Source organism: Triticum urartu, chromosome 2A (assembly GCF_056163025.1).
Source record: "Triticum urartu cultivar PI428250 chromosome 2A, HENAU_Tu73, whole genome shotgun sequence".
NCBI classification, from domain to species: Eukaryota; Viridiplantae; Streptophyta; class Magnoliopsida; order Poales; family Poaceae; genus Triticum; species Triticum urartu.
The window spans coordinates 101,634,752-101,656,888 of NC_141874.1; positions in this window are offsets into that span (position 1 = coordinate 101,634,752).

Genomic DNA, 22,137 nt, shown 5'->3' on the forward strand with positions numbered 1-22,137 from the left:
TGATAAATGTTTATTATTCATGCTAGAATTGTATTATCCGGAAACATAATACTTGTGTGAATACATAGACAAACTAAAACGTCACTAGTGTGCCTCTACTTCACTAGCTCGTTAATCAAAGATGGTTATGTTTCCTAACCATAGACATGTGTTGTCATTTGATTAATGGGATCACATCATTAGGAGAATGATGTGATTGACATGACCCATTCCATTAGCTTAGCACCCGATCGTTTAGTATGTTGCTATTGCTTTCTTCATGACTTATACATGTTCCTATGACTATGAAATTATGCAACTCCCGTTTGCCGGAGGAACACTTTGTGTGCTACCAAATGTCACAATGTAACTAGGTGATTATAAAGGAGCTCTACATGTGTCTCCAAAGGTACATGTTGGGTTGGTCTATTTCGAGATTAGGATTTGTCACTCCGATTGTCGGAGAGGTATCTCTGGGGCCTCTCGGTAATGCACATCACATAAGCCTTGCAAGCATTGCAACTAATGAGTTAGTTGCAAGATGATGTATTACGAAACGAGTAAAGAGACTTGCCGGTAACGAGATTGAACTAGGTATTGAGATACCGACGATCGAATCTCGGGAAAGTAACATACCGATGACAAAGGGAACAAAGTATGTTGTTATGCGGTCTGACCGATAAAATATCTTCGTAGAATATGTGGGAGCCAATATGAGCATCCAGGTTCCGCTATTGGTTATTGACCAGAGACATGTCTCGGTCATGTCTACATTGTTCTCGAACCCGTAGGGTCCGCACGCTTAACGTTACGATGATAGTTTCATTATGAGTTTATATATTTTGATGTATCGAAGTTTGTTCAGAGTCTCGGATGTGATCACGGACATGACGAGGAGTCTCGAAATGTTCGAGACATAAAGATTGATATATTGGACGGCTATATTCGGACACCGGAAGTGTTCCGGGTGATTTCGGAGAAAATCGGAGTGCCGGAGGGTTACTGGAACCCCCCCCCCCCCCGGGGAGAAGTAATGGGCTTTATGGGCCCTAGTGGAGAGAGAGAGGGCGGCCGGGGTGGGCCGCGCGCCCCCTCCCCCTCTGGTTCGAATTGGACTAGGAGAGGGGGGCGGCGCCCCTCTTTTCCTTCTCCCTCTCCCCCTTCCTTTCCCCCTCCTAGTAGGAGTAGGAAAGAGGGGAGTCCTACTCCTACTAGGAGGAGGAATCCTCCTCCTTGGCGTGCCCCAAGGGTCGGCCGGCCTCCCCCCTTTCTCCTTTATATACGGGGGCAGGGGGCACCTCTAGACACACAAGTTGGTCTTCAAGATCGTTCTCTTAGCCGTGTGCGGTGCCCCCCTCCACCATAGTCCTCGATAATATTGTAGTGGTGCTTAGGCGAAGCCCTACGACAGTAGAACATCAAGATCGTCACCACGCCGTCGTGCTGACGGAACTCTTCCTCGACACTTTGCTGGATCAGAGTCCGGGGATCGTCATCGAGCTGAACGTGTGCTAGAACTCGGAGGTGCCGTAGTTTCGGTGCGTGATCGGTCGGGCCGTGAAGACGTACGACTACATCAACCGCGTTGTCATAACGCTTCCGCTGTCGGTCTACAAGGGTACGTAGACTACACTCTCCCCTCTCGTTGCTATGCATCACCATGATCTTGCGTGTGCGTAGGAAATTTTTTGAAATTACTACGTTACCCAACAGTGGCATCCGAGCCTGGTTTTATGCGTTGATGTTGTGCACGAGTAGAACACAAGTGAGTTGTGGGCGATATAAGTCATACTGCTTACCAGCATGCCATACTTTGGTTCGGCGGTATTGTTGGATGAAGCGGCCCGGACCGACATTACGCGTACGCTTACGCGAGACTGGTTCTACCGACGTGCTTTGCACACAGGTGGCTGGCGGGTGTCAGTTTCTCCAACTTTAGTTGAACCGAGTGTGGCTACGCCCGGTCTTTGCGAAGGTTAAAACAGCACCAACTTGACAAACTATCGTTGTGGTTTTTGATGCATTGGTAAGATTGGTTCTTGCTTAAGCCCGTAGCAGCCACGTAAAACTTGCAACAAACAAAGTAGAGGACGTCTAACTTGTTTTTGCAGGGCATGTTGTGATGTGATATGGTCAAGACATGATGCTAAATTTTGTTGTATGAGATGATCATGTTTTTTAACCGAGTTATCGGCAACTGGCAGGAGCCATATGGTTGTCGCTTTACTGTATGCAATGCAATCTCCATGTAATGCTTTACTTTATCACTAAGCGGTAGCGATAGTCGTAGAAGCATTAGATTGGCGAGACGACAATGATGCTACGATGGAGATCAAGGTGTCGCACCGGTGACGATGGTGATCATGACGGTGCTTCGAAGATGGAGATCGCAAGCACAAGATGATGATGGCCATTCATATCACTTATATTGATTGCATGTGATGTTTATCTTTTATGCATCTTATCTTGCTTTGATTGACGGTAGCATTTTAAGATGATCTCTCACTAATTATCAAGAAGTGTTCTCCCTGAGTATGCACCGTTGCAAAAGTTCTTCGTGCTGAGACACCATGTGATGATCGGGTGTGATAGGCTCTACGTTCAAATACAACAAGTGCAAAACAGTTGCACACGCGGAATACTCAAGTTATACTTGACGAGCCAAGCATATACAGATATGGCCTCGGAACACGGAGACCGGAAGGTCGAGTGTGAATCATATAGTAGATATGATCAACATAGTGATGTTCACCAATGAAACTACTCCATCTCACGTGATGATCGGACATGGTTCAGTTGATTTGGATCACGTGATCACTTAGCGGATTAGAGGGATGTCTATCTAAGTGGGAGTTCTTTAGTAATATGATTAATTGAACTTAAATTTATCATGAACTTAGTACCTGATAGTATCTTGCTTGTTTATGTTTGATTGTAGATAGATGGCCCGTGATGTTGTTCCGTTGAATTTTAATGCGTTCCTTGAGAAAGCAAAGTTGAAACATGATGGTACCAATTACATGGACTGGGTCCGTAACTTGAGGATTATCCTCATTGTTGCACAGAAGAATTACGTCCTGGACGCACCGCTGGGTGCCAGGCCTGCTGCTGGAGCAACACCAGATGTTATGAATGTCTGGCAGAGCAAAGCTGATGACTACTCAATAGTTCAGTGTGCCATGCTTTACGGCTTAGAATCGGCACTTCAACGACGTTTTGAACGTCATGGAGCATATGAGATGTTTCAGGAGTTGAAGTTAATATTTCAAGCAAATGCCCGGATTGAGAGATATGAAGTCTCCAATAAGTTCTATAGCTGCAAGATGGAGGAGAACAGTTCTGTCAGTGAGCATATACTCAAAATGTCTGGGTATAATAATCACTTGATTCAATTGGGAGTTAATCTTACAGATGATTGCGTCATTGACAGAATTCTCCAATCACTTCCACCTAGCTACAAGAGCTTTGTGATGAACTATAATATGCAAGGGATGGTTAAGACAATTCCCGAGCTCTTCGCAATGCTGAAAGCTGCGAAGGTAGAAATCAAGAAGGAGCATCAAGTGTTGATGGTCAACAAGACCACTAGTTTCAAGAAAAAGGGCAAAGGGAAAAAGAAGGGGAACTTCAAAAAGAACAGCAAGCAAGTTGCTGCTCAGGAGAAGAAACCCAAATCTGGACCTAAGCCTGAAACTGAGTGCTTCTACTGCAAGCAGACTGGTCACTGGAAGCGGAACTGCCCCAAGTATTTGGCGGATAAGAAGGATGGCAAGGTGAACAAAGATATATATGATATACATGTTATTGATGTGTACCTTACTAATGCTCGCAGTAGCACCTGGGTATTTGATACTGGTTCTGTTGCTAATATTTGCAACTCGAAACAGGGACTACGGATTAAGCGAAGATTGGCTAAGGACGAGGTGACGATGCGCGTGGGAAATGGTTCCAAAGTTGATGTGATCGCGGTCGGCACGCTACCTCTACATCTACCTTTGGGATTAGTATTAGACCTAAATAATTGTTATTTTGTGCCAGCGTTGAGCATGAACATTATATATGGATCTTGTTTGATGCGAGATGGTTATTCATTTAAATCATAGAATAATGGTTGTTCTATTTATATGAGTAATATCTTTTATGGTCATGCACCCTTGAAGATTGGTCTATTCTTATTAAATCTCGATAGTAGTAACACACATATTCATAATGTTGAAGCCAAAAGATGCAGAGTTGATAATGATAGTGCAACTTATTTGTGGCACTGTCGTTTAGGTCATATCAGTGTAAAGCGCATGAAGAAACTCCATACTGATGGACTTTTGGAACTACTTGATTATGAATCACTTGGTACTTGCGAACCGTGCGTTATGGGCAAGATGACCAAAACACCGTTCTCCGGTACTATGGAGAGAGCAACAGATTTGTTGGAAATCATACATACAGATGCATCTGGTCCGATGAATGTTGAGGCTCATGGCGGATATCGTTATTTTCTGTCACATCCCAAGTTCTGGTAATGCCTAGTGCTAACATATGGTGTTGCATCATGTCTACTTTACTCAGAAAATTTGAAATGGGGATGACAAGCCCTAGCACCAAATGAAATGCAATTAGGATCAAAATAAAAATATTTTCAATGAACCCAGAATACCCTTTAGAAAAGTTCATTATTTTTGATAAAGGTGAAAACCTCTGCCAAAAATGATGCACATATTTTTAGGCCATCCTGGATTTTTGAATTAAATCATATGTTATTTGCAATTGGGCATTTAAATACTATATAATATTTTAAATGCTCAATTAATTCTGAACTTAAGTGAGGGCTGTTGGGAATATTCCAACCAGAGGCCACAATTATTTTCAGGATTTTTGGAAACGTTCTGGTATTTTCAATAAAGCCCAGAAGTTACAGAGAAATAGAAAAACATTAACAAAAGAGAGAGAGAGAAGGACTACCTGGCCCACCTACCTGAAGCCGGCCCAGCTCGCTGGCCCAGCCCACCTGGCGCCTCCTGTCATCTACTCCACCGCGCCAGGAGGACGCGGGCGTGTGCCCGACGCATGCGCGGCCACCTCCTGCTTGCCGACGAGCCCCTGGACGCGTGGACGACTTCCGCGTGTCGTCCCGATCCCGCTGACCGCTTCGCTCACTCTCCCCCCCCCCACGGCCCTCTCTCCTCTGCTCCCTCTCTCTCGCCCGAACCGAACGCGTCCGTCGCTGCCGTCCAAAGCCACGGCGTCCACAGCCACCCACTCGCCTCTCCGAGCTGTTCCCGAGGTCCGCCGCGACTCCCTCTTCCTCATCGCCGACTCACGCGACGCCGGAAGCCCCACATCGTCTCCCCCGACCTCGTCTTGAAGCTTCGGCCGCCGGAGATCCCCTCGCCGCCCCGCTTCGTTCCGGTTCCTCCCCGAGCTAGCCGTTGCCCTCGTCGCAACCACAGTGAGCTCCTGCTCCTCCTCCCCCTCTCCGTTCCTTCTGTTGCACGCCGTAGCCGCCGCACCACCTGCGCCCGAACGTCGGCCGCTGCTGCCGAGCTCGTAGCCGTCGCCTCCGGCCACCCCAGGCCGGGCTAGCACCACCAAACAACGCGCGCCGGCGAGGGCACCCCAACGTGCCTAGCCGCGGCTCGAACCGTGCACCGTAGCGACGAATCCGTCGAGCCCGTGCTCCGGTCGCCGCTGACCTTGACGCCGTCGTCGCCTCCGGCCATCCCACGGTCCCCTGCGTGTTCCATTGGATGCGCGAGAGCCTGGGCTTCGCACCGGTGGTCTCGGCCGCTAATTTGGTCGCCGGAGGGCAAAATCCGAGCCCCTCCGTCGTCTCGGCCTCGCCGGCGACTCAACGCCGGCAGGGTTTGACCCCTGTTTGACTGGGGTTTGACTCCCCTGAGTCAGTGACATGTGGGCCCAAGCCCCTAATTAGTTAACTCGAGATTTATTAGAGCTAACTAATTTAGTTAACTAAACTAGACACTGACATGCGGGCCCCGCCCTGCTAACAGCCTGGTTAGGGTTAGTTTAACACTAACTAACTCAGTTAGTGGACTGAGTCACTGACCAGTGGGTCCCACTGGTCAGGTTTGACGCGGACCCGCCCCTGTTGACCTGCTGACATCATTCTGACGTCAGGCTGACGCGGTAATGCTTTCTGGATTTTAAATAAATTAGAAATGATTTATTTAATTCAGAAAATGTCCAAAACTTCCAAAAATCATAGAAATTCAACCGTAACTCCAAATGAAATAAATTATATATGAAAAATTATTAGAAAAATTCAAGGAATCCATCTGTACCATTTTCATGCATGTTTGAACAACTTAACATCACTTTTTAGTCCAAAACATGATAATGCACTATTTGAATTCATAGTTTGAATTTGAATTTGAACCTAGGGTTCAAACCAACTCCATTTAACATGTTGCTAGTTGCATTAGCTCAAACCACAGCATATTGACATGTCATGATCATGCATCATATTGTGCATTGCATTGATTGTGTTTCTTTCTCTGTTGCCGGTATTTGTCCCCTCTTGATAGACGTTGTTTCAACGTTGTGATCGTTGACACTGATGAAGACCCAATGATATCTTCAGAAGTGCCAGGCAAGCAAAAACCCCTTGTTCATTCTGATACAATCCCACTCTCTCGCTCCTGCTCTCTTTTACTGCATTAGGACAACAACGATTCATCTGTTACTTGTTGCGGTAGCTGAACCCCTTTGTCCTTTGCATGACCTGTCATTGCCACAGTAAATAGATGAAACCCACTAGCATGAGTAGGAGTTGTTTGAGCCCTGATGTGCCTACTCATTCATGCTTGTTTGTCATGCCTGCTATTGCATAGAGTTGTGTCGGGTCTGATTCATCGGGAATGAATTGGAATGGTGATGAACATGTCCTACTGTGTGTGAGCTAAGTGTGTGAACACCATTTGGTAAAGGTAGCGGTGAGAGGCCATGTAGGAGTACATGGTGGGTTGTCTCATTGAAACCGTTCTTAGGAAATGAGTTCTGTGTCTGTGATCCATGAACAGCTACTACCACTCATTGGGATCCTTAATTGACCCTCCCGGCTTCGTAATCACCCTAGTACTCTGTCCAGGAGTTGCAACTAGTTTCTGGTGTTTGTAGGTTATGTGTTGGCGGCCGTGCGTAGCGCTGACCCTAGGGGTGGGCTATGATGCGGTAGATACACCGTGGCAGGGCATGCCGGGCACCCGTTTGGTGTCTCGGAACCCTGTATACATCGTTCGGGGCCGTATGTGGAAACCTCGGCCGGACTCCCTGCGGATGGAACCTGGATAGGCGATAAACCTGGACTAGATACTTGAGTGTCTAGGTAGGCCGTGGCCGACACCCTCGTTGGGCTTCCGCTTGAAGGTTGCCGAGTACATGTCGTGTAAATGACGGTAAGTGGTGGGAGCGTGTGTGAAGAGGTACACCCCTGCAGGGTTAACATTATCTATTTGAATAGACTGATTCCTCGGATATGGAAACTTGGACCCCTTGCATAGTTCATAGACAAGTGAAAGTGGATACTCTAAAACTCGCAAGATAAGCGTGAGTGCTATGGATGGCCTTCTCGTAGGGAGATGGGAGCGGATCCATAGTGGTGTATTGAATGGTGAATATGTGGACTCATGTGCGCCACCTCAAAAGAGTTGCTTGCAGTCGTAGTTCAGGTTAGCCACTGAGTCAAAGCTGGCTTGTTGCGGTTAAACTCCACCACCCCCCTTGTTGATACCGATGCATATGTAATTTAGTTCTGATGTAAGTCTTGCTGAGTACCTTTGTACTCACGTTTGTGTAATTTATGTTTTGCGGAGAGACTTCAGTCTCGCTAGTAGTTCCGCGTGGACTTCGACGTTTAGCTTGATACCTCAGCTACGATCTTGTGCCCTCGGCAGGATCTGGTAGATAGTCAGGCTTCTTAGCCTTTTTCATTTGTAGACGTCTGTACTCAGACATGTTAAGCTTCCGCATGTGCTTGTTGCTTGTATGCTCTGTATGTTGGGTCATGATACCCATGTTTGTAATATCTCGCTCCTCGGAGCCTAATGAATGAATACTTTGAGTCGTAGAGTTATGTTGTGATGCCATGTTGTATTTACACATATCGAGCATATTGTGTGTATGATTGAAATGCTTGGTATGTGTGGGATCCGACAATCTAGTTGTTTATCCTTGGCAGCCTCTCTTACGGGGAAATGTAGTCCAGTGCTTCCTTGAGCCATAGTAGTCCGCTACAGCCCGGTTCACCGGAGTCCTGCTAGCCCAGCACTACTGCTCAGAACACTTGACTGGCCGGCATGTGTTTCACTTCGTTCATGTGTCTGTCCCTTCGGGGAAATGTCACGCGGTGACATCCGGAGTCCTGCCTAGCCTGCTACAGCCCGGGTTCCCGGAGTTCTGTTAGCCCAGTGCTACTGCCCGAATTCACACGCTGCTGACCGACATGCTCGATGTGATTCATGTATGCCTGTCCCCATAGGTTAGTGCCGCTTTGGGTTCACGACTAGCCATGTCGGCCCGGGTTCTCTGTCATATGGATGCTAGCGACATTATCATATACGTGAGCCAAAAGGCGCAAACGGTCCCGGTCCATGGTAAGGCGACACCCGTGGGAATACCGTGCGTGAGGCCGCAAAGTGATATGAGGTGTTACCGGCTAGATCGATGTGACTTGGAATCGGGGTCCTGACAGTGTTGGTATCAGAGCCTGACTGCCTGTAGGATTACCAAGCCAAACCGGTCGAAGTTGTGTCTAGAAATGCTTTAGTTATGTAGGGGAATTGATTGTGGAAGGGAACGTAAGGCTCTTTTTACTCCTTATATCTTATGCCCTTCTGATCTGAGTCATCCTCTTCTCTTCTACGGGGATTAAGAACTAGGCCTTCTCATCTATCTATCAGGATGACGTGTTACTAATCCATAGACTTATAGAATTGATAGTTTCAAGCCTCAGTTCCGTTCCTACTACCTCCGTATGTTGTCAGTTGATCTCGGAACCTTGATATTGTTGTGGAGTGGCTATGCCACCATTTTTGCAGGTTGTCTCAAATCTTTTTGAGCATTTACAACCGTTATGCTGTCCGAGTCATCCCAGGTTTCTAAGTAGTCTGATGCATTTGCAAACCCCTTCCTCCTGTTCCTGATGTCCATTTGGGCCAGATTAATCACACTAATCGGTGAGTTGAGGTACTTTGTTGCCTCGACATATATGCTGGAGCTATTACTATGACCCTAGGTGTTTTAGGGAGTCACCTAGTGATCTAGCCATGTTTTGTATCCCCAGTGTGTGATTCTGGCCATTATTCTCAAAAGCATCCCGTGATGCCATGTAATGGTAGGTATTCTATTCATGGGTTCTTGAACCCGAGATTCACCCTACTTACCTCATGTTGATAGTGTTTGATAGTTCCTTTAGGATATTAGTAACCTTGCGACAGCCCTCGAGGTCCGTGGTATTTCTTCCTTCCAAATACCATGAACCGTTAAGGCAGAAGTTCTTTGAACCAAAATATCACAATCAGAGTACTCTTGAGGAGTTCTCCATTCATAATTGTGATTCTGTCAGTTCTACCTTTCTGCATGGGTTATCCGTAAGAAACCTGTTGAACTTGATTCGACATACTAATCTACGCATCCACAACTCAGAAAGTTATATGTTCCTTTGAGTTGTCCCTCTTTAGTTGTGCATTCGTGTTATCGATGCTTATTTTTCTCATGGTCCGTCGAGCCATTCTATTTCAGAATGACTAGGAGAAACAAACTCCAGTACCTCATCCATATCCAGGATTGGGTCAAAGTAGTTGTGTTCTGCAGATCAAATGCCATCCAGCTTTTGCTCTATTCTACCCTGGAGTATTACCCCTTTTATGTCAGGACTGTCATGGGAATTGCACCACCTTTTATAAATTCTTGACGCAGTAATATTTCTTGCCATCATTGTTCATTCCTCAGTTCCATGTTATTATAACCGGAATGCCGACAAGTGAACCGTGATGTGTGAAAGCAATATTCCTAGCAACTCCGTTGCTTGGTAGTTAATGGACAATACTCTCATTCTTAATGTGGTGGTAATTAAATCACCATCCTAAGATTGATCATGCTACCTAGTCCTTATTTCCTGGTGCACTCTTCGATCAACGAGTTAGGATTTTGCCAAACCCTTGCTCTATTGATCATATCATCTTGCTCTGAAAAGCAAGATTGATCTCGAGCTTAGTATCATATTAGTGGTTCGTGATGTTCCGACTATCTTCTCGGAAGTATTACCTGGTTGTCACCTGACCGCTATGTTGAGTTCGTGATCATGTTGGTTTTCCTCCAAACCACCCATTCTCCAAGAATCTATGTTGGATACCCTGAGCTAGTTGGTTAAGCTTAACAACAACTTGGAGAGTTGGAAGATGAAAACTTGTCCGATTTAGCTCATCACTAAGGGATATCCTTGTGTGTGTGTGTGTGTGTTGAAGAAAGATGATATCTTCATCGACTGATCCCCGTGATCAGCTGTTGAATCTATTATCTTGTCCAAACCTTGATTTGAGTGTGGGCTATCGTCAAATCAAATTAGAACCAACGATGTTTGTAATGTTGTCTTACTTGCGGTTGTCCCTCGAGCATACACCATTATATCTTTGGTCTGACCAATACTATCACATTGTTCACATAGTGGTGGAAGTCCAGTGATATGGAGATTTCGATGAGTTGCTGTTAAGCCCATCAGCAGCATTTTGTCTCCCCCATGATTCACGTTGAACATTACACTAGTGTTGGAAACTTTATGAGCATTGCCCTCATGTCCCGATCATGAAGCATATGTCCGGTTGAAAGATGTGACTTCCTCTAATTCATGTGCATCTAATGTAAGTTGCCACCGTGAATTCGAGAAAGTTTGTTTTTGCTTCCTCTGGAATCATCCCAAGTTAGTCATGCATGTGCAAAGTATTCTATGGTCTGATAGACTGATCATCTACATTCTATACGTATCCCTAGCACACCAAGCCACTGATTGATTTGTTCAAGGAGAAGAAGTTTCTTCTTAAGAGTTAGACCTATGCAAGGACTTCGATATCCTCGTTGATGGTTCCCCCTGAACTCGGTAGTGTTTCATTTTAAGACTACCAGGTGACCATGCTTGTCTAGGACAACGTGTTCACATGCTTGTAGCAGAACCGGCTCATGTTTTGGAGCTTACTACCATAGTTCATTCCCCCGAGAATCTCACAACGTCGTCTCGTCGATTTGTGTTGCAAACCTTCATTTTCCTTTCTAGACTCGATGAGTCTGGAATATCCTGACACCAACCAGATCTGAATCTTAGGCAGATATGATGGTTGGAGCATTTTCCAAGAACTATAATATTGGTCTCTCGATAACCGGTAAAGTGGATGTCGTGGCCAACACATCCAGCCGGAAGACCTATTATTGTAGTATCTCGATTGAAGAAAGTTGGCCACCTTCCCATGAGGATTTCGTAGGATTTAGCTCCGTAGTTAATCCTTACGGATTCTTGTGCTCCCAAAGTCCGACCTTTCACTTGATGTCCTAGATACCAAACCATATCAATAAATGAGTTATCCTAGCACATCAAGGAGAACATTAGAAGCGGAGTGCTAAATGTCTCTCGGTCGATTATCCAGATTTTGTTTCCTTGGCCTCGCTAAGGTGAAATCTGAGAAAGTGTTATCTTCCTTTGCACCCGCATTGTCCATCACTATTCATCATGGTAGTAAGATGTGTTGCCAGGATCCTCGGCACGGATGTTGGTAAGACCTTGATGAGTATGGAAATGCTCAAGTTCTTGAGAGCACGCTCAGGCACTAGGTTCTGATGTTGTCGTTAACTGGAATGTGCCTCCGTTCTCTCAGTTGTTCGATAGCCATCCAATTGGTGGAATCACCTTTGCCGGTGGACTTTCTCCCCAGTTACTAGAATCATTCCCAACATTTGCATTTTGTTCCTAGCTTACACCTCAGTAGTTGTTGTTCAGGATCATCTTCAAAAGTGGACTTACCATGGGTCCCATCCATTTCCGATGATAAGCAAAAATCATCCATTGCGTTGTCTTCAACAAGATAGTCCACATCATCCATCCTAGTCGGAGTATGCCATTCTTTCGAACCCCTTCCAACGATCGATTGTGATTACCTCAGGCTGGTATAGAGAGTTTCAATGATCTTTGTATCAAAAATAGTTCTTTTTGCCACTTAAGGGAAATTCTCTATGAGTCACTTCTCCCTAAGGTGTCCCGTTATGGAATCATGGCAATTACCTCCTCGCTACTTTGAAACCATGCACCATCCTACTCCAGCGGGGAATTGTTGCCTACCAATTTGAACCCTTGTCATCTATTACCTTCCATCTCTCTCGATGTGTGTTTTGTGTCTCAGCTTAAGAGATGTTCCAATGTCTCACTCCATGAGTTGATCCTAAGTTGCTCGATCTTTGAGAAGATCGTTTCCTGTAGAGTTTCCTTCCCTCTTCATAGTGTTGGATGAAGATCTCGAAGACAAAGACGTCAAGAGCAATGTGATGCAATATATTGGTATCTTCGAGAAGGGAAGTTCGATCGAGAACACTGTGATAGTTTTGTGACCCCTCTGTCTTCTTACTCCACCTCCTGAATCTCGGGACAAGATTCTTGTTTTAGTGGGGGTGAGTTGTCACATCCCAAGTTCTGGTAATGCCTAGTGCTAACATATGGTGTTGCATCATGTCTACTTTACTCAGAAAATTTGAAATGGGGATGACAAGCCCTAGCACCAAATGAAATGCAATTAGGATCAAAATAAAAATATTTTCAATGAACCCAGAATGCCCTTTAGAAAAGTTCATTATTTTTGATAAAGGTGAAAACCTCTGCCAAAAATGATGCACATATTTTTAGGCCATCCTGGATTTTTGAATTAAATCATATGTTATTTGCAATTGGGAATTTAAATGCTATATAATATTTTAAATGCTCAATTAATTCTGAACTTAAGTGAGGGCTGTTGGGAATATTCCAACCAGAGGCCACAATTATTTTCAGGATTTTTGGAAACGTTCTGGTATTTTTAATAAAGCCCAGAAGTTACAGAGAAATAGAAAAACATTAACAAAAGAGAGAGAGAGAGAGAGAGAAGGACTACCTGGCCCACCTACCTGAAGCCGGCCCAGCTCGCTGGCCCAGCCCACCTGGCGCCTCCTGTCATCTTCTCCACCGCGCCAAGAGGACGAGGGCGTGTGCCCGACACATGCGCGGCCACCTCCTGCTTGCCGACGAGCCCCTGGACGCGTGGACGACTTCCGCGTGCCGTCCCGATCCTGCTGACCGCTTCGCTCACTCTCCCCCCCCCCCATGGCCCTCTCTCCTCTGCTCCCTCTCTCTAGCCCGGACCGAACGCGTCCGTCGCCGCCGTCCAAAGCCACGGCGTCCACAGCCACCCACTCGCCTCTCCGAGTTGTTCCCGAGGTCCGCCGCGACTCCCTCTTCCTCATCGCCGACTCACGCGACGCCGGAAGCCCCGCGTCGTCTCCCCCGACCTCGTCTTGAAGCTTCGGCCGCCGGAGATCCCCTCGCTGCCCCGCTTCGCTCCGGTTCCTCCCCGAGCTAGCCGTTGGCCTCGTCGCAACCACAGTGAGCTCCTGCTCCTCCTCCCCCTCTCCGTTCCTTCTGTTGCACGCCGTAGCCGCCGCACCACCTGCGCCCGAACGTCGGCCGCCGCTGCCGAGCTCGTAGCCGTCGCCTCCGGCCACGCCAGGCCGGGCTAGCACCACCAAACAACACGCGCCGGCGAGGGCACCCCAACGTGCCTAGCCGCGGCTCGAACCGTGCACCGTAGCGACGAATCCGTCGAGCCCGTGCTCCGGTCGCCGCTGACCTTGACGCCGTCGTCGCCTCCGGCCATCCCATGGTCTCCTGCGTGTTCCATTGGATGCGCGAGAGCCTGGGCTTCGCACCAGTGGTCTCGGCCGCTAATTTCGTCGCCGGAGGGCAAAATCCGAGCCCCTCCGCCGTCTCGGCCTCGCCGGTGACTCAACGCCGGCAGGGTTTGACCCCTGTTTGACTGGGGTTTGACTCCCCTGAGTCAGTGACATGTGGGCCCAAGCCCCTAATTAGTTAACTCGAGATTAATTAGAGCTAACTAATTTAGTTAACTAAACTAGACACTGACATGCGGGCCCCGCCCTGCTAACAGCCTGGTTAGGGTTAGTTTAACACTAACTAACTCAGTTAGTGGACTGAGTCACTGACCAATGGGTCCCACTGGTCAGGTTTGACCCGGACCAGCCCCTGTTGACCTGCAGACATCATTCTGATGTCAGGCTGACGCAGTAATGCTTTCTGGATTTTAAATAAATTAGAAATGATTTATTTAATTTAGAAAATGTCCAAAACTTCCAAAAATCATAGAAATTCAACCGTAACTCCAAATGAAATAAATTATATATGAAAAATTATCAGAAAAATTCAAGGAATCCATATGTACCATTTTCATGCATGTTTGAACAACTTAACCTCACTGTTTAGTCCAAAACATGATAATGCACTATTTGAATTCATAGTTTAAATTTGAATTTGAACCTAGGGTTCAAACCAACTCCATTTAACATGTTGCTTGTTGCATTAGCTCAAACCACAGCATATTGACATGTCATGATCATGCAACATATTGTGCATTGATTGTGTTTCTTTCTCTGTTGCCGGTATTTGTCCCCTCTCGATAGACGTTGTTTTGACGTTGTGATCGTTGACACTGATGAAGACCCAATGATAGCTTCAGAAGTGCCAGGCAAGCAAAACCCCCTTGTTCATTCTAATACAATCCCACTCTCTCGCTCCTGCTCTCTTTTACTGCATTAGGACAACAACGATTCATCTGTTACTTGCTGCGGTAGCTGAACCCCTTTGTACTTTGCATGACCTGTCATTGCCACAGTAAATAGATGAAACCCACTAGCATGAGTAGGAGTTGTTTGAGCCCTGATGTGCCTACTCATTCATGCTTGTTTGTCATGCATGCTATTGCATAGAGTTGGGTCGGGTCTGATTCATTGGGAATGAATTGGAATGGTGATGAACATGTCCTACTGTGTGTGAGCTAAGTGTGTGAACACCATTTGGTAAAGGTAGCGGTGAGAGGCCATGTAGGAGTACATGGTGGGTTGTCTCATTGAAACCGTTCTTAGGAACTGAGTTCTGTGTCTATGATCCATGAACAGCTACTACCACTCATTGGGATCCTTAATTGACCCTCTCGGCTTCTTAATCACCCTAGTACTCTGTCTAGGAGTTGCAACTAGTTTCTGGTGTTTGTAGGTTATGTGTTGGCGGCCGTGCGTAGCGCTGACCCTAGGGGTGGGCTATGATGCGGTAGATACACCGTGGCCGGGCATGCCGGGCACCCATTTGGTGTCTCGGAACCCTGTACACATCGTTCGGGGCCGTATGTGGAAACCTCGGCCGGACTCCCTGCGGATGGAACCTGGATAGGCGATAAACCTGGACTAGAGAATTGAGTGTTTAGGTAGGCCGTGGCCGACACCCTCATTGGGCTTCCGCTTGAAGGTTGCCGAGTACATGTCGTGTAAATGACGGTAAGTGGTGGGAGCATGTGTGAAGAAGTACACCCTTGCAGGGTCAACATTATCTATTCGAATAGCCGGATTCCTCGGATATGGAAACTTGGACCCCTTGCATAGTTCATAGACAAGTGAAAGTGGATACTCTAAAACTCGTAAGATAAGCGTGAGTGCTATGGATGGCCTTCTCGTAGGGAGACAGGAGCGGATCCATAGTGGTGTATTGAATGGTGAATATGTGGACTCGTGTGCGCCACCTCAAAAGAGTTGCTTGCAGTCGTAGTTCAGGTTAGCCACTGAGTCAAAGCTGGCTTGCTGCAGTTAAACTCCACCACCCCCCTTGTTGATACCGATGCATATGTAGTTTAGTTCTGATGTAAGTCTTGCTGAGTACCATTGTACTCACGTTTGTGTAATTTATGTTTTGAAGAGAGACTTCAGTCTTGCTAGTAGTTCCGCGTGGACTTCAACGTTTAGCTTGATACCTCAGCTACGATCTTGTGCCCTCGGCAGGATCTGGTAGATAGTCAGGCTTCTTAGCCTTTTTCATTTGTAGACGTCTGTACTCAGACATGTTAAGCTTCCGCATGTGCTTGTTGCTTGTATGCTCTGTATGTTGGGTCATGATACCCATGTTTGTAATATCTCGCTCCTCGGAGCCTAATGAATGAATACTTTGAGTCGTAGAGTTATGTTGTGATGCCATGTTGTATTTACACATATCGAGCATATTGTGTGTATGATTGAAATGCTTGGTATGTGTGGGATCCGACAATCTAGTTGTTTATCCTTGGCAGCCTCTCTTACGGGGAAATGTAGTCCAGTGCTTCCTTGAGCCATAGTAGTCCGCTACAGCCCGGTTCACCGGAGTCCTGCTAGCCCAGCACTACTGCTCAGAACACTTGACTGGCCGGCATGTGTTTCACTTCGTTCCTGTGTCTGTCCCTTCGGGGAAATGTCACGTGGTGACATCCAGAGTCCTGCCTAGCCTGCTACAGCCCGGGTTCCCGGAGTCCTGTTAGCCCAGTGCTACAGCCCGGATTCACACGCTGCTGACCGACATGCTCGATGTGATTCATGTATGCCTGTCCCCATAGGTTAGTGCCGCTTTGGGTTCACGACTAGCCATGTCGGCCCGGGTTCTCTGTCATATGGATGCTAGCGACATTATCATATACGTGAGCCAAAAGGCGCAAATGGTCCCGGGCCATGGTAAGGCGACACCCGTGGGAATACCGTGCGTGAGGCCGCAAAGTGATATGAGGTGTTACCGGCTAGATCGTTGTGACTTGGAATCGGGGTCCTGACATTTTCTCACCTTCACAGATGACTTAAGTAGATATGGGTATATCTACTTAATGAAACATAAGTCTGAAACATTTGAAAAGTTCAAAGAATTTCAGAGTGAAGTTGAAAATCATTGTAACAAGAAAACAAAATTCCTACGATCAGATCGTGGAGGAGAATATTTGAGTTACGAGTTTGGTGTACATTTGAAACAATGCGGAATAGTTTTGCAACTCACGCCACCTGGAACACCACAGCGTAATGGTGTGTCCGAACGTCGTAATCGTACTTTACTAGATATGGTGCGATCTATGATGTCTCTTACTGATTTACCGCTATCGTTTTGGGGTTATGCTTTAGAGACGGCCGCATTCACGCTAAATAGGGCACCATCGAAATCCATTGAGACGACACCTTATGAACTATGGTTTAGCAAGAAACCAAAGTTGTCGTTTCTTAAAGTTTGAGGCTGCGATGCTTATGTGAAAAAGCTTCAACCTGATAAGCTTGAACCCAAATCGGAGAAATGTGTCTTCATAGGATATCCAAAGGAAACTATTGGATACACCTTCTACCACAGATCCAATGCCAAGACTTTTGTTGCTAAATTCGGAAACTTTCTAGAGAAGGAGTTTCTCTCGAAAGAAGTGAGTGGGAGGAAAGTAGAACTTGATGAGGTAACTGTACCTGCTCCCTTATTGGAAAGTAGTACATCACAGAAACCGGTTTCTATGACACCTACACCAATTAGTGACGAAGCTAATGACGAGCTTTTATTTCCTTATATCATGATAAATTTTTATTATTCATGCTAGAATTGTATTATCCGGAAACATAATACTTGTGTGAATACATAGACAAACTAAAACGTCACTAGTGTGCCTCTACTTGACTAGCTCGTTAATCAAAGATGGTTATGTTTCCTAACCATAGACATGTGTTGTCATTTGATTAATGGGATCACATCATTAGGAGAATGATGTGATTGACATGACCCATTCCATTAGCTTAGCACCCGATCATTTAGTATGTTGCTATTGCTTTCTTCATGACTTATACATGTTCCTATCACTATGAGATTATGCAACTCCCGTTTGCTGGAGGAACACTTTGTGTGCTACCAAACGTCACAACGTAACTGGGTGATTATAAAGGAGTTCTACAGGTGTCTCCAAAGGTACATGTTAGGTTGGCGTATTCCGAGATTAGGATTTGTCACTCCGATTGTCGGAGAGGTATCTCTGGGCCCTCTCAGTAATGCACATCACATAAGCCTTGCAAGCATTGCAACTAATGAGTTAGTTGCGAGATGATGTATTACGAAATGAGTAAAGAGACTTGCCGGTAACGAGATTGAACTAGGTATTGAGATACCGATGATCGAATCTCGGGCAAGTAACATACCGATGACAAAGGGAACAAAGTATGTTGTTATGCGGTCTGACCGATGAAAGATCTTCGTAGAATATGTGGGAGCCAATATGAGCATCCAGGTTCCGCTATTGGTTATTGACCGGAGACATGTCTCGGTCATGTCTACATTGTTCTCGAACCCGTAGGGTCCGCACGCTTAACATTACGATGACAGTTTCATTATGAGTTTATATATTTTGATGTACCGAAGTTTGTTCGGAGTCCTGGATGTGATCACGGACATGACGAGGAGTCTCAAAATGGTCGATACATAAAGATTGATATATTGGACGGCTATATTCGGACACCGGAAGTGTTCCGGGTGATTTCGGAGAAAACCGGAGTGCCGGAGGGTTACCGGACCCCCCCCCCGGGAGAAGTAATGGGCTTTATGGGCCCTAGTGGAGAGAGAGAGGGGCGGCCAGGGTGGGCCGCACGCCCCCTCCCCCTCTGGTCTGAATTGGACTAGGAGAGGGGGGCGGCGCCCCCCTTTTCCTTCTCCCTCTCCCCCTTCCTTTCCCCCTCCTAGTAGGAGTAGGAAAGAGGGGAGTCCTACTCCTACTAGGAGGAGGACTCCTCCTCCTTGGCGCGCCCCAAGGGCCGGCCGGCCTCCCCCTTGCTCCTTTATATACGGGGGCAGGGGCACCTCTAGACACACAAGTTGATCTTCAAGATCGTTCTCTTAGTAGTGTGCGATGCCTCCCTCCACCATAGTCCTCGATAATATTGTAGTGGTGCTTAGGCGAAGCCCTGCGATAGTAGAACATCAAGATCATCACCATGTCATCGTGCTGACGGAACTCTCCCCCGACACTTTGCTGGATCGGAGTCTGGGGTTCGTCATCGAGCTGAACGTGTGCTAGAACTCGGAGGTGCCGTAGTTTCGGTGCTTGATCAGTCGGGCCGTGAAGACGTACGACTACATCAACCGCGTTGTCGTAACGCTTCCGCTGTCGGTCTACAAGGGTACGTAGACTACACTCTCCCCTCTCGTTGCTATGCATCACCATGATCTTGTGTGTGCGTAGGAAATTTTTTGAAATTACTACGTTACCCAACAGGTTTGTCACGTCTGAACAGGTAGCCGTCATCCCGAGTCAGGAAGCGTCCTCGCGATCCGTAGATTGATCTAGTGTGTCCTGCTCTACTGTCCAGATCCTGCCAAAGGTCGTATGTATGGTCCCGAGCTATTCTGTCCCTATTTTTGCGAGGTGGTGGGGCGGGCTGTTGTTCGGCCTGAGTTGTCGTTTTGTCCCGACCGCAGGGTGGTCGGTCCGCTGCACTATCCCGACCACGTGGTGGTCGGTCCGCATTGTGTGCAGGAGGTATGGGATCTGGTGCCTCCTCATCAAACTGAGGTAGCAGTCTGCGCTTTGGGTAACTCTTGACTGGGCGCTCGAGGCTATATTCTTCGGCTGCCAGGACATCAGTCCACCTGTCAATGAGCAGGTATTGATCAGCCTGGAGCTGCTCCTGCTTCTTCTTCAGGCTTCTAACAGTAGCTATTAGCTGGCGCTTGAAGCATTCCTGCTCTAGGGGTGCCTCAGGCATGATGAAATCCTCGCTGCCGAGGCTCTCCTCATCTTCGGAGATTGGACGATAACTATCATCATCCGGGTCATTGGGCATGGCCTGTTTATCAGGGTCATCTTGCCTGTTGTCTTGTTCCTCCTGTTCGGATGTAGCTCCAACAGGGTCTTCATTGTTTTTGGCGTCGCCCGGAGTACTATTTTCTCCGGTGCCAGTGTTGCCATCTTTTGAGCGACGAGGCTTAGAATGGCGTTTAGGGCGTCGGTGCTTGGACTGTGTCACAGAAGGTTTATCCGCAACTGGATCCCCTTTGTCATTGTCGCTAGCTTTTTTAGGTGTGTCGACCATGTACACATCGTACGAAGAGGTGGCTGTCGTCCAGTAAATTGTGGGTTTTGGCCTTGCTCCTAGTCCGCATCGTCGTCCATACCGTTAATGTATTCGGAGCCGTAATCAAGCACGTCGGTTAAGTCATCGATAGTGGCTATGAAGTGGGTGGCGGGTGGGAAGTGAGATTTCCCATTGTCGGTGTCAAAACCGGCGGATCTCGGGTAGGGGGTCCCGAACTGTGCGTCTAGGCCGGATGGTAACATGAGGCAAGGGACATGAAGTTTTACCCAGGTTCGGGCCCTCTTGATGGAGGTAAAACCCTACGTCCTGCTTGATTAATATTGATGATATGGGTAGTACAAGAGTAGATCTACCACGAGATCAGAGAGGCTAAACCCTAGAAGCTAGCCTATGGTATGATTGTCTGTTGCGATTGTTGTCCTACGGACTAAAACCCTTCGGTTTATATAGACATCGGAGAGGGTTAGGGTTACACAAGGTCGGTTACAAAGGAGGTGATATCCATATTCGTGTTGCCTATCTTGCCTTCCATGCCAAGTAGAGTCCCATCCGGACACGAGACGAAGTCTTCATTCTTGTATCTTCATAGTCTAACAGTCCGGCCAATGGAGATAGTCCGGCTGTCCGGAGACCCCCTAATCCAGGACTCCCTCAGTAGCCCCTGAACCAGGCTTCAATGATGATGAGTCCGGCGCGCAGTGTTGTCTTCGGCATTGCAAGGCGGGTTCCTTCTCCGAATACATCACAGAAGAATTTGAATACAAGGATAGTGTCCGACCCTGCAAAATAAGTTCCACGTTCCACCGTAGAGAGAATAATATTTTCGGAGATCTAATTTGCTGACTTGTTTTGGCAACACGACGTTATGTCATGGCCCGGTGATTATTCGAACCGTTTCTTTTAACCAACCCCGCACGTAACGCGAGGCAGTTTTTCGACACGTCTTGTCGAAGCAAAGATCGTGTCCCCTTATTACGGGATTCTCATCAATACGGGCGTGGGTAACCCAACCGCGCCATCAATTGCGGCGCTTGGGGGATAAGCGAGTTTTACATGGCGAGTGGGGACGCTTAGTTTCGTCCGCCCATATAAAGGGATAAGGATTCACCTTTCTATCCACGCCTTCTTCCTCCTCTGCTCATCCGTTTTCGCACACTCGAGCTCCAGCGCCCAAGTCCGCACTTCCACCCCAACCTTCTCCAACCATGTCCGAAGCGGGAGGCAAGTGGATGGTCTCCTCCGTCACGGAGGGGGACATCAAGAAACTGAGGAGAGCCGGATACCTGCCCGACGACATCGCGCACCGGCTCCCAGATGAGGGGCAGCTCATCCCCACCCCCAGGCCCCATGAGAGGGTAGTATTCCTCACCCATTTCCTCCATGGACTGGGTTTCCCTCTCCATCCATTCGTCCGAGGGCTCATGTTCTATTACGGCCTGGATTTCCAAGATCTGGCCCTGAACTTCATCCTCAACATCTCGGCGTTCATCTCGTGTGCGAGGCCTTCCTCCGCATCAAGGCCCACTTTGGCTTATGGCTGAAGGCCTTCAATGTCAAGCCGAAGGTGGTGGGCGGCCGCCAGGCGGAGTGCGGAGGTGCCATGGTGGGCAAGATGCCCAACATAACATGGCTCGAGGGCTCCTTTGTGGAAACCAAAAAGGGGTGGCAATCGGGCGGTTCTATATCACCGAGCCGCGCGATCCCGCATGGGTAGCAAACCCCGAGTATCGATCTGGCTTCCCCATGCGGCTCACCTCCTGGAAAGAGAAGGGCCTGTCCTGGGGTAATTCAAAAGAGCTGACCGGACTCCAAACATGTATTCAAAACATGGTGGACAAGAAGCTCAAGCTTGTCAACATAGTCCAGGTTATGCTCTTCCGCCGGATACTCCCGTGCCAACAACGGGAGTTCACCTTGTGGGAGTTCAATCCGGCGCAGCACCGAACTCTGAACAGGCTCTTTGACACGACTCATGAAGACGCTTGGAGGGTGCTGTTCAAA